This window comes from Chiloscyllium plagiosum, chromosome 9, assembly GCF_004010195.1.
Source record: "Chiloscyllium plagiosum isolate BGI_BamShark_2017 chromosome 9, ASM401019v2, whole genome shotgun sequence".
Classification (NCBI taxonomy): domain Eukaryota; kingdom Metazoa; phylum Chordata; class Chondrichthyes; order Orectolobiformes; family Hemiscylliidae; genus Chiloscyllium; species Chiloscyllium plagiosum.
This window is the reverse complement of record NC_057718.1, coordinates 66216433-66230307: the sequence shown is the minus strand read 5'-3', so window position 1 is coordinate 66230307 and position 13875 is coordinate 66216433. Positions and strand designations below refer to the sequence as shown.

At 42.2% G+C, this 13875-nt stretch overlaps 1 protein-coding gene across 2 annotated transcripts in view; it reads right to left on the bottom strand.

The window, feature by feature from the left end:
* The window catches only part of LOC122552912 (rho guanine nucleotide exchange factor TIAM2), a 370627-nt gene extending 362851 nt beyond the window's left edge, over nt 1-7776 (bottom strand). For both annotated transcript variants that reach the window (XM_043696131.1, XM_043696135.1), the window contains exon 1: nt 7559-7776. The gene's annotated coding sequence lies outside the window, so the exon portion shown is untranslated. The remainder of the gene's footprint in view (nt 1-7558) is intronic.
* Between the last annotated feature and the right edge of the window lie 6099 nt (nt 7777-13875).

Sequence of the window (13875 nt, the reverse complement as noted above, 5' to 3'; positions counted from 1 at the left end):
GATAAGGATAACTGAGTCCTTCCCTGAATTAATCAATCAATCAGCTGGAATTTTATAATAATTTCAAATATTACGACAAGATAGTTCATCATTTTTTTTCCATATGGCAGAATAATTGTGCAAATGATTTAATAATTGATTTTTTTCCTGGTGCCCACACTAAAATTATCCCATTCACTATATTCATTTTCACAATTTGCCATGGTATATTCTGAACTCAAAGTCAATAATCCAGAACCAAAGCCATTGCACATGAAAGAAGGAAGATGAACTATCTTGTCATAATAGTTGAAATAGTACAAAGTGTATCTATAAAGAGTTGCATTCCATCAGTCCAACATTAATAATAATAATGATCCAAAATATAACAAGACAATAGGCTCAAAAACAGGGAAGAAATCACCATCGCTTTAACATGGTCAAACTTCAAATTGATTTCAATTAAATGCTTTAACTCATTTAAATCAATGGTTAAGATACATATCAATGTCTGACCATTTTGTTAGCTTTCAATAGTTGTCACAAATGATTACACATTGGCTTATTATTTTGTGTCAATAACTCTCAGCTTTCGCTATTGATCCCTTGCAAAGTCAATTCTTGCAGTTTCATCGAATCCCTACAGTGTGGAACCAGATCCTTCAGCCCAACAAGTCCACACTGACCATCTGAAGAGTAACCCAACCAGACCCATTCCCCTACCCGATATTTACTGCTAACTAATGTGCCTAACTTACATAACTCTGAGCTCAAAAACTGCATGAATTCATGTAAAACTCCGTTATCTCACTTTTTAAGATTAGAATCAATCTAAACATCATGGCATAGACAGAGAACATATGGGGCCAACACCTTCAACATATTGTCTTGCTATCACCATTGTTAACAGCTAACCCGAGAATGCAACTTTTTTAAAAAAAGGTTTTGTGATTTACACATGAAAGAAGTGATACTATCACAGTATTCTAACAGATGAAAGGCTTAACAGACAATCAATTTTTCAATGTATAATTTCAGTTCCATCACACTGAAGTTTTGCTATAAATTCTGTGTGTTAGGATTGAGCCCTCCACTACCACCTGATGACGCTCCGAAAGCTAGTGTGCTTCCAATTAAACCTGTTGGACTATAACCTGGTGTTGTGTGACAATTTAGCATAGCCAATTTACCTGACCTGCACATCTTTGGATTGTGGGAGGAAACTGTAGCACCTGAAGGAAACTCACACAGACACAGGGAGAATGTGCAAAGATGGCAGAGGTTGGAATCGAACCCTGGTTCCTGGCGCTATGAGGCAGCAGTGCTAACTACTGAGCCACCATGCCATTCCGACGTTTGAGGTTAAACATTATTCAGTATGATATTTCTGTTTTAAAAATATGTTTTTCATCTTGCAGCACTTCCTAGGGTGGAATTAACCAATAATCATCTCTTGTTCAAAAACTGAATTATGGTTTGCTATTTTACTGAAGCTAAAAGTGTGTTTAGAACATAGGAATTGTGGTTGCACATTCCTGCCCAACTGTTTTATGCCAACTCAATGTAGCACGAGCATGGGAAGAGAAACTATAAATAAATCCGACACAAGCTATTGTCAGGTTGCCCTAAACTGCAAGTAAGTAAAATGTGTTTAATATTTAAGGGTGAAATCCATTAAGCAAAAATGGTATTGCTGTTAATAGCTAGATGTTTTTGAAGGTTGTTCAAATCAGGAATACAGAAAGCAAAAAATTCTGCTGATTCATTTCAGATTAATAATTACTTTAATTCTAAGCAAAGTCAGAACTATTGTAGCTTACATGGTCCCAACAGTAACCACTCCATAAACAAAGGATGTACATAAATAGTAATTGCATGATGGATGCATTGCCACATGCTTTAGATTGGTTAAAATCACATTGGCTGAGACATCAAGTCCATTAATGTCAACTTATTTACACAAGTGTATGAGCCCAACAGCTGGATGGAAGGAATCCAGCTGAAGAAAAATACTTCTCCAGAGAGGAGAGCTGAAGGAGCATAATAAAGAGAGTGAACTGGCAGTAATGAATTCGATCTTCAACCCCATGGAATACTAGCCTTTTGGATACAAAATTGGCTAGAAGGTACGAGACAGAGGCTGACATTGGAGGATTGCTTTTCATACTGGAGGCCTCTAACCAGCAGTGTGCAGCAAGGATCTGTGCTGGATCCATTGCTTTTTGTCATTTATGTAATGAATCTGGATCTGAATACAGGAAGTGGTGTCGTGAACAGTGAAGAAAGTTTCCTCAGTATAGCAGGACATTGATCAGATGGATCGTTGGACCAAGGACTGACAGGTGGAGTTTTATGTAGATAAATGCAAGGTGCTGTGTTATGGAAAGGCAAATATTGGCAGGACTTTTACAATGAATGATAAGTTCCTGGGGAGTTTTGCCAAACAAAGAGACCTTGGAGTGTAGGTTCACAGTTTCCTTGAAAATGGAGGTAGACAGGGTGGGTCTGACAAACATGGGTAGGTTAACTTTGGTTTTTCTCAGAGAGGTTGTAAATGACACAGGTTCCAAGAAGTCTGCGTTATGCATAGAGTTTAGGGCTAATTTGTTTACAGCGAACAGATAATGCTTCAGTCAGAAGACCTCCAAGTTGAAAACAAAACACTTGTATAATGAAATGAGATTGCCCACTTGTCACAGATCAGCTATTCTTTGGTGTGTGTGTGTGTGCGCACAAAGGCTGCTGGACCCTCTCTCTGATTTCATTCCTGTAAGAACTTATGTTTCATTTGTCCTTTTGTGCCCAGGAGTGTTTATGGGGACTGTTATTTTAGAATTTTAGAAAGTATTTTAGAACAGGATCATTAAGTTGGGATAGTCTGTTGGGTTTTCAGGTAGGAATGTTATTTGATATTCTGTTTTCTGTTCTTTGCTGTTGATATTCTTGTGAAAAGCAGTTCGGGACTTTGAACACGACTGCAGTAGGTTGACCCACTTCCTGTACTTTCTCTGTGTCCATGTTTCTCAGCAGAGACCGATCAGGTGGCAATCTACACCATCTTCAGTGTCTCATTGGAGACACAGGATTTATCTTGTGTGTTTAGCCACCACACACTTTTTTTAACCTTCAATCCAGAAACGTCAGGCTGCTTATATTTCCCCACGTCATGTGGAAAATCTCAAACTGAATGTATGTCCTAGCATTTTTTGCGGAGTGAGTCATAGAGATGTACAACACAGAAATAGACCCTTTGGTCCAAATTGTCCATGCTGACCAGATATCTTAAATTAATCGCGTCCCATTTGTCAGCACTTGGCCCCTATCCCTCTAAACTCTTCCTATTCATATACCCAGCCAGATGCTTTCTAAACATTGCAATTGTACCAGCCTCCTTCACTTCCTCTGGCAGCTCATTCCATACATGTATTAGCCTCTGCATGAAAATTCATTCAGTAAGCTTGTAAATAAATTGTTTTATTTAAAACTAAGTAGTCTGACCAGCTGATTCTCTCCTAGGATATCCACTGTACACTTGTTAAAAATCAAATAACAAAGTTAGGGTCTAGGCTACCTTCTTGAAATGTTTTGAGGGGTCTGGCCTGGTCCATAACATAGAAAAGGCAGTGTTTAGTACACTTTGCTTTATTGGTCAGTGTATTATTGAGTATAGGAGTTGGGGGGTCATGTTGTGGCTGTACACGTTTGGAATACTTCATTTAATTCTGATCTCCCTGCTGTAGGAAAGTTGTTGTGAAACTTGAAAGGGTTCAGAAAAGATTTACAAGGATGTTGCCAGGGTTGGAAGGTTTGAGCTTTAGGGAGAAGCTGAATAGGTTGGAGCTATTTGCCCTGGAGAGTTGGATGCTGAGGGGTGACCTTATAAAATAATGAGGAACATGGATAAATAGACAAGGACATTTCTCTCAGGGCAAGGGAGTCCAAAACTAGAGGGCATAGGTTTAAGATGAGAGGGGAAAGATTTAAAAGGGATCTAAGGGGCAATATTTTCACTCAGAGGGTGATACATGTATGGAATGAGCTGCCAGAGGACGTGGGGGAGGCTGGTACAATTGCAATGTTTAGAAAACATCTGGCTGGGTATATGAATAGGAAGGGTTTAAAGGGATAGGGGCCAAGTGCTGACAATTGGGACTAGATTAAATTTAAGATATCTGGTCAGCACGAACAGGTTGGACCAAAGGGTCTATTTCTGTGTTGTACATCTCTATGACTCGCTCCGCAAAAAAGTGCTAGGACATACATGAGGTGGGGCTGGTGGAAATATAAGCGGCCTGACGTTTCTGGATTGAAGGTTAAAAAAAGTGTGTGGTGGCTAAACACACAAGATAAACCTGTGTCTCCAATGAGACACTGAAGATGGTGTAGACTGCCACCTGATCGGTCTCTGCTGAGAAACATGGACACAGAGAAAGTACAGGATGTGGGTCAACCTACTGCAATCGTGTTCAAAGTCCCAATATTATCCCTCACACAAAGAAAACATCAACAAAACAGGTTTACTGCAAATCTATGTCATTCCGCTTTACCTAAATCAACATTCAAACTAAATCTGATTAGATCAATTATAGTGGAAAATTCAGATCTGCTCACATTAAATTACAAAACAGTTCAAACAAAGAGCTTTGGGTGATTTTGTGCATGAAATACAAAAAAGTTAGCTTGCAGGAACCACAACTAATAAAGGCAAATGGAAGTTTGGTCTTTCTTGCTAAGGGATTGGAGTTTAAAAATAAGTCACATTCCATCTGTACAGGTGTTGGTGAGGACGCACCTGGAGTACTGTGTACAGTTTTCATTTCATATTTAATTATGTCATTGGAGGTAGATCAAAAAATCCACTAGGTTATTCTTGGTATGAAGAGGATGACTTATCAAGAAAAGGCAAGCCTTTATTATTAGAGCTCAGAAAAAAATTAAAGAGTGATCTTATTGAAACTTACAAGATTCTGAGGGGCTTTGGCAGGGTAGATGTTGAAAAGATGCCTCCATTAGTGGGATAATCTTTTATTAGGGTACATAGCTACAGAATAAGGGAACACATCAAAAACTGAGATGTAAAGGAATTCCTTCCCCCAGAGAGTACAGCATGTCTGAAAGGGTCTATTTCAGACAGCAGTGGAGGTTCAATCACAAATTATTTAAAGAGAGGTACACAGAATTTTGAAATATCAGGGACTAGAGGATTATGCTGACATGGCATTAAACCAGAGCTGAAGACTGGGGCAGATCTACCAAAATTGAATGACGGGCAGGCCCGAGGAGCCAAATGTCCTGCTCCTGTATCTCAAGTTCTTTTGTTCATTCTTGAATCTCATGCAGGATAGTGCTCCAGACAAGCATTCAGCACCTTTGCCTAAACAGTATTTTATAACAAGCATGAACAACTCTGATGCTATACCCCCACCTCCCCAACATTTATCTCAAACATTTTCCAGCAAGGCAATCATCCGCTGGCAACTGGAAATCCTTGCCAGGTCATCATTTTCCCTAGGCTACAAAATTCTGATTGAACCATATGATGTACCATACACAACTCTGGGCACTGTCTCCAAAAAGTGTGGCCTTGGAAGGAATGCTGCAAAAATTCATTATGATATTACTACAGTACCAGATTATGAAAAGATTTGAAAAATGATTTCACAGGATATGGGTATCACAGACTAGGCCTGTACCCATTCTAACTGCCCCTGAAATGATGGCGAGCTGCCTTCTTGAACCACTGCAGTCCACATGCTATGGGTACACCCACAGTGCAGTTAGAAGAGTTCCCCAGGATTTTGATCCAGTGGCAATGAAGGAGCAGAGTTATAATTCAAAGTCATAATATTGTGTGGCTTGCAGGAAGAGTATTATGTGTTGTTCACATCCATTTGCTGACCTTGTGCTTCTAATGGTTAGAGGACTTTGACTTGGGAGATGCTGTTCAAGCTGCTTTAGCAAGTCGCTGCACTGCATCTTGTAAATCATAGAATAGAATCTCTACAGTGTGGGAACAACTTCACACTGACCCTCCATGCAGACCCATTCCACTACCCTATTATCCTATATTTAATCCAGACTAATGCACCTAACCTACACATCCCTGAACACTCCGGGCAATTTAGCAAGGCCAATTCACCTAACCTGCATATCTTTGGATTGTGAGAGGAAACCGGAGCACCTGGAGGAAATCAAGATGACATGGGGAGAATGTGCAAATTCCACACAATCGCCAGAGGTTGGAATCAAACCTGGATCCCTGGCGCTGAGAGGCAGCAGTGCTAATGATAGCCACTGTGCTGTCCTGTGGCATAACGCTGCTGCCTCAAAAATGGGCGAAGAGCTTTCCATCTGCAACTTTCTACTGAGAATGCTTTGTTGGCTCGTTTTGGTTCTAGTCTTTCAAAATAAAGTCCTGTACCACTTGGATCGCTGCCAAAGAAAAAAAATATTGAAATGCTTCAAGTCTCATTTTAGCACAGGCACTTCGCAGACCAGAATTTCAACAAAATAACAATGTTGTGAATTGCTACAACTAGGAAGGATGTATCTGAAAAAGATACTTGACGCATGTTTTATTTTAAAATAAAGATATATTCACGAAGAACATTTAAAATTCAGACTACCACTTTTTAAAAGTATCTAAAGCTATTTACTGGTTAAATTTTTCCAACGCTATTCAATACTATAATGTAGACCTAATTGGAATAATGTGTGCTGCTATACTGCCACGTTATTCTCGGAGTAGGAATTTCCTCTGGGCACGTACCATGCAGTTAACTCTGTTATTACAATATTGCCTTTGCCTCCAGTTTGTCCAATATTCTCCATTCCCGCACAATCCAAAAATATTCACAACAGATCCTTTTCAGGGGAGTTTCCTTTACGTATTTTTTCGTTCCACATATTCACAACACAGACAGGAAAGGTGGTTTGGGAGTGGAGAAGGAGAGCGTGACAGGTTGGCAAAAAATAGATTTGGGTATTCCAACCATCATAACAAGTAGCATAAGTAATCTTACAAAAATAAGCTACAGTGTTGATTGGAAACCGTTTTCCATCTCTGAAGCGCCACCTTAAAATTCAGACTTTTTTTTAAGAAAAAGCATCTTTATATCACCCCATCAATTTGTAACGGCATAATCATAGATCTGAAAATACTGGTTTCTAAGGAGTGCCTCCCATCCCCCACACGGTGAAACCAAAGCCATCGCTCCTTCCTCAGGTAACACCACAGATTTCCGCTACTTTCACTTCTAACTATCCCCGCAGAAACTCCCAAGAGTTGGTGCAGTTCTTGTTGTCATTAAACGCCATACTTTCTAATTGAGTGGTCGCTTCAGTACTGCCGGGGGTACAGTTACTCACATCCACCTCAGAAACCCTCCCCATACAACACAAAGCGGCTCCAGCTGGAGCTCAGGTCTATTCACGCCCTTTCCTAATTAGATTATCTCAACTGAAGCCAGTAATTCCCATACTATCTGAAATCGGTGTCAAGCTTGCACCGTGATCCCAGGGAAGCACAAAGGCAGCTTTCGATAGAAGGAAAGTCGAGTGAGTCCGATGTCAAACTTACCGCAACTGCTGAAAGAAACTTGCCACTGATCGACTTTCAGGAATGAAAAGCTCCAAACCCCGTCCTTCTCCTCCCACCCCTTTCATACAACGATGAAGTACGCGCCTCGTCCAACAAGAGTCAGTGGCCCAGTGTAAAAGTCAGACAGTCACAGCTCGACTCCTCACTCGCCAAAACTCTTCGGCAATGCGGACCCTGCTCGCGAGTGCACGCCCACACGTTCATTGGTGGTGATCCACTGTCAGTCAACCGGATCCGCCACTCCCACTCACTCATGGTCACCAACTCACGCCCCTGTTGCAATGAACGTCACAGGCTGGGAGCTGCTGCACAGTTCTCGCTGGAAGTCAGTATTCCACAATTATTCAACTTCTTGGTTACAAAGGTTCAGATTTGTTGTTCTTCAGCATATTGTGCGAAAACTGTCTGAATCAAACAAACTAAATGCTATTTCCCACTAATTTGTCTTGTTTTTTTGTGGTATGAATTCCTGCTGTGCTTGATCCCAACCCCATTTGCACATGCTTTTGTCTTTTTTGTTTATGCATTGTTTCATTGATGAGCATTTATCATTTTGTTTTTAGCAATTTGCAGGTCATTTAACCAATTAAGTAAATGTACCTTTCCCAATGCTTCCTCCGGTTTTTTTTTCCGTATTCAGCATTCATTCCGCATCGATCCCATCACAGATTCACTCTGTATTTTCAACATTCATATATAAATTTCTCAGACATTATTTCAGATTTGGACCCCATATCCTCTTACTCACAGAGTCCTCCCTTACTTTCACCATCATCAGATCACGATGGCTGTTACGAAAAGTCTGCACCAAACTTGGTCATTTTCTGTCTTGGCTATTAAAACGTTCTCCAAGACTACACTTGCTTTCAGCCTTAGACCACACAAACTCTGTTACTTTCACCAAGTCCTCGGACTAAATACATTTGTTCCTGGTCCCCTAATACCTTAAGTTTCAAATTCTTCAATGCCTCAGTGCTGTTCTCTGTAACTCCCACACTGCAAATTTTCTGCAGCCTGGTCCTGCTCACTAATTTGGAAGCTGCGTCTTCAGGTACTTGGGCTTTGTGTTCAGGAATTCCTGCTTTCAAGATCCACTGCTTTATTTAATATTTCAGATTTCTAGCATCTATGATATTTTGTTTTTGTTTAGTTTTTTCTCTTTTCATTAAGAACCATTCTTGATTATTGTCATAATTATTAATCTCAAATTTTAGAATGATTGTGGATAACTGAATGGAAGTAAAATATCAAATGGTTTGGCCAGTGGATTAGGCATGGTGGGGATGTAGGAACAGGATTAGGCCATTTAGCCCATGGAGCCTGATCACTGCTGACCAAACACTGCAATATCTTTTACCCACAGTATAACTCATTCTGCCACTGGTAATCGGAAATCATAGAGATGTACAGCATGGAAACAGACTCTTCGGTCCAACCCGTCCATGCCGACCAGATATCCCAACCCAATCTAGTCCCACCTGCCAGCACCCGGCCCATATCCCTCCAAACCCTTCCTATTCATATTCTAGACTAGAGTGGTGCTGGAAAAGCACAGCAGTTCAGGCAGCATCCGAGGAGCAGTAAAATCGACGTTTCAGGCAAAAGCCCTTCATCAAGCTTTTCCAGCACCACTCAAATCTAGAATCTGGTTTCCAGCATCTGCAGTCCCTGTTTTCACTTTCCTATTCATATATCCATCCAAATGCCTTTTAAATGTTGCAATTGTACCAGCCTCCACCACTTCCTCTGGCAGCTCATTCCATACACGTACCACTCTCTGTGTGAAAAAGTTGCCCTGTAGGTCTCTTTTACATCTTTTCCCCTCTCACCCTAAACCTATGCCCTCTAGTTCTGGCCTCCCCAACCCCAGGGAAAAGACTTAGTCTATTTACCCTCTTCATGCCCCTCATAATTTTGTAAACCTCTATAAAGTCACCCCTCAGCCTCCGACACTCCAGGGAAAACAGCCCCAGCCTGTATACCTTTCCCTATAGCTCAAATCCTCTTAACACTGGCAACATCCTTGTAAATCTTTTCTGAACCCTTTCAAGTTTCACAACTTTCACAACATCTTTCCGATAGGAAGGAAACCAGAATTGCACGCAATATTCCAACAGTGGCCTAACCAATATCCTGTACAGCCACAACCTATCCAATTCTAAACATATCCAAAGACTGAACTTCTGCAGCTTTCTGGGGGAGAGAATTCCAAACGTTTGCAACCCTCTGAATACAAAAAAATCTTCACCTCTGTCCTAAATGGTATCCCTATTGTTATTAAACTGTACTTCCTTGTTTTAGACTACTTGCTTCTATCCCGCTTATCCTCTTCAGCATTTTGTAGTTTCAATAAGATCAATCTTTCTTGCCATTCTAGAACGTCTTATAAACCTTCATTGCACTTCACTATGGCAATAATATCGTAAAGAGTCATAGACATTTTATAGCATGGAAAGAGGCCCTTCAGTCGAGTCATCAAACATGTATTTATTGTAATCCCATTTTCCAGCACATGGTGCACAGTCATGTATGCTGTATCATTTCAGGCATCCATCTGAATAGTTCTTGAATGTCTTGTCAGTTCTCACCTTTATCACCCTTTTAAGCAGTAAGTTCCAAATACCCATGCTCCTCTGTGTGAACAAAATGTGTCCTCAATCCCCTCTAAACTTCCTGCTCCTTTCTTTATAACTGTGCCCCTGGTTACTGACTCCTCTACCAAGCTTATCCCTACCTACCCTGGTTTATGCCCTCTCAGTATCCTGTAAGTTTCAATCAGCTCAGTCCCTCATCCTTCTAAACACCAGCGAGTACAGATCCAGCGTCTTCAACAGTGCCTCATATGACAACAGTGCCTTCATTCCCAGAATCATCCTTGTAAACCTCCTCTGATACTCCTCCAACAACAGCACATCATTCTTTAGATATGGGCTCAAAACTGCTCACAATATTCCAAATGCAGTCTGACCAGAGCCTTATACAGCCTCATTAGTACATCTGTCTTGAAATGAATACCAGCATTTGGAACACTGTGCAATTCTAGTTGTTCTTCTCTCAAAAGGATATCATTAAACTTGAGAGGGTACAGAAAAGATTTACAAAGATGTTACTGGGACTGAAGGGTTTGATTCTAGTGAGAGGCTGAATAAGCTGGGGCTTTTTTCCATGGAGTGTTGGAGGCTGAGGGGGTGACCTAATTGAGGTTTAAAAATTATGAGGGGCATGGATAGATTAAATAGCCAAGCTGTTTGCTAGGAAGCTCAAAACTGGACTGCATAGCTTTAAGGTCAGAGGGGAAAGATTTAAGTAGCACCTGAAGGGGTAACTTTTTCATGTGGTGTGTGTATGGAATGAACTGCCAGAGGAGGTGGTGGGCGCTGGTACAATTACAGCATTTAAAAGCCACCTGGATGGGTATACAAATTGGAAAGGTTTAGAAGGATATGGGCCAACTGCTGGCAAATGGGACTAGGTCAGGTTGGGGTGTCTGGTGGGCATAGACAAGTTGGACTGAAGAACCTGTTTCCCTGCTGTATAAATCAATTGTCTTTACCTTCCTAACCGCCAGTTGAATCTGCATGTTAACTTTAAGAGAATCATGAACTAGAACTCCCAAATCGCTTTGCATTTCAGATTTCTGAAGTCTTTTTCCATTTAGAGAATAGTCTACACCTCTGTTCTTCCTGCGAAAATGTAATAATTCACACCTTGCCATATTGTATTCCATCTGTCACTTCTTTGCCCACTCTCCTGAGTCCTTTTGTAGCCTTCCTCTGTCCCCAATGCTACCTATCCCTCCATCTATCTTTGTGTCATCTACAAACTTAGCAACACTGCCCTCAGTCCCTCATCCAGATCATTAACATATGACACAAATAGTTATGCACCCAACCCTGACCCCTGCAGAACTCCACTTCAGCTCCCACACCAATTGCCATCCTGAAAAAAAACCATTTATCCCTGTCAGGGATAACTCTCTGCCAGGCAGCCACCCTTATATCCATGCCAGTACCTTGTCCCAAACAGCATTGACTCTTATTTAGCAGCCTCCTGCACGCAGCTTGTCAAAGGCCTTCTGGAAAATCCAAACAGATTACATCCACAGGCTCTCCTTTGTCTAAACTGCTCATCAACACCTCAAAGAATTCTAAAAGATTGTCAGGCATGACCTCCCCTCAATGAAGCTGTACTGACTTTGCCCTATGTTACCATTTCCAAGTACTTTGCAATCTCATCCATAACAAGGGACTCTGAAATCTTAACGACTGAGGTCAGGCCAACCTGCCTGTAGTTTCCTGTCTTCTGCCTTTCTCCCTTCTTAAACAAGGATATTACATTAGCCATTTTATAGTCCTCTAGGTCCTCCTTGACTCCAATGATTCCTGAAAGATCACCATCAGTGCCTCTAAAATCTCAGCTATCCCCTTCAGAACTCTGGGGTTTAGTCCATCTTTTTGGTCATTTAATCACCTTCAGATTTTTCAATTTCCCCAGCACCTTCTCTTTCGTGATGGCCGCTTCACTCACTTCTGCCCCCTAGCTTTCTTGAATTCTGGTATCTTGCTGGTGTCTTCAAATATGAAAACTGATGCTAAGTACCTATTCAGTTCCTCTGCTATTTCTTTGTTCCCGATTACTCTTCTCCACCCTCATTTTCCAGCAATGCAATGTCTGCATTTACCTCTCACTTACCTTTAGAATATCTAAAGTAACTCTTGCAATCATTTATATTACAAGCCAGGTTACTCTCATATTTCATGTTCTCCCCCTTGCTGCTTTTGTAGTTATCCTCTGGTTGTTTTTAAAGGCTGCGCAAAATTCCAGTCATGGTCTTCTTTCCTTTGTGGTTCCTCAACTTCACCCACACAGATCCTATGCTTTCTGACACGGTCATTTCTTGCTATCAATTTAATATGATTTCTTACTAACAAGGCAACCGTGTGCAGTCTGCCCATCTGTCTTTTTTTTATTTCAAAAATATACTTTATTCATAAAATAATTTGCTGGTCTGTACAGTTGGTCATGCCATACATATGTAAACTGTATATACAGAGATCAGAATTCATCATGTTTATACAGGTCTGGACATTTTTCAATCATATGCCCATATAATTAGCTGAGGCGTCAGCAGAGCCCAAATGACTGCATGGGCCCCCTGTTCTTCGTTAGGCAGGCAGACTTTACACAGTGGTCTTTCCCCACCACGCCTTGGCGGCAGATTCCCCAAGCTTCAGCGCATCCCTCAAAACGTAGTCCTGGACCTTGGAATGTGCCAATCTGTCGGTCGGCTTCGTGTCATACAGACTGGCATAGAAGAATTTACTGATCCTCATGACGTCAGCCTGAGATGATGTTATCGAGCCATCTTCTTCCTTCAGGCTGCTGAGTACGGAGCTCTCTTTATGCACCTTCTGGAAGAAGAAACGTGAGCACGTCTCGTCCTGCTCCACCGAGCGGACCCTGGACCGGAAAATTATCTTGGAGGCCTCCGAAGCAAAGAGCGAGGCTTGCTGGCCCTTCACCTCCTTGAGGTCCTCCGTGACATCAACCCCCATCGTCTGCAGGTTCTGCATACTTTCCTGGAGCTGGGACAGTTTTCCCCACCTCTCTCTCACCTCCTGAACACCTTTGAGGATGAAGAACCTCTTGATGTTCCCTTTTACTGTTTCCCACCAGTCTGCTGGGGACTCAAAGAGGGCTCACGCTGTAGGTGACAGTCGGCCAGCAGGAGGCAGTGGTCGGAGAAGAACACCGGCTTGACGTCGGTGGATCTGACCGAGAGCGTTCGGGACACAAACAGGTAATCTATCCTTGAGCGGATAGACCCGTCTGCCCGTGACCAGGTGTATCAACGCTGCGCTCCGTCTGCAGGGGCGCTGAAGACGTCGTGCAGCTTGGCATCTTTTACCGTGTCCATCAGGGCTCTGGATGTGGCGTCCAGTTTACTGTCCCCCCCGCCGGATCGTCCATCTGCATCAATGATACAGTTGAAGTCTCCGGCCAGAATGACCGGCCTGGACGTAGCCAGCAACAGTGGAAGCTGTTGTAGGACGGCCAACCGTTCACTCTTACCCACTGGGGCGTACACATTAATCAGTCTCAGGGGAGCATTCCTGTACATGACGTCGGCAACGAGGAGGCGCCCGCCCACCACCTCCTTAACCTCGGAGATGGTGAAGTTGCCTCATCGCAACAGGATACCCAGGCCGGAGGCGCGGCTATCGTTGCCCCCCGACCAAATTGACGGCCCGTGGGCCCACAAGCTCGACCATCTCCTGTAACTGCTGAGGTGCGGT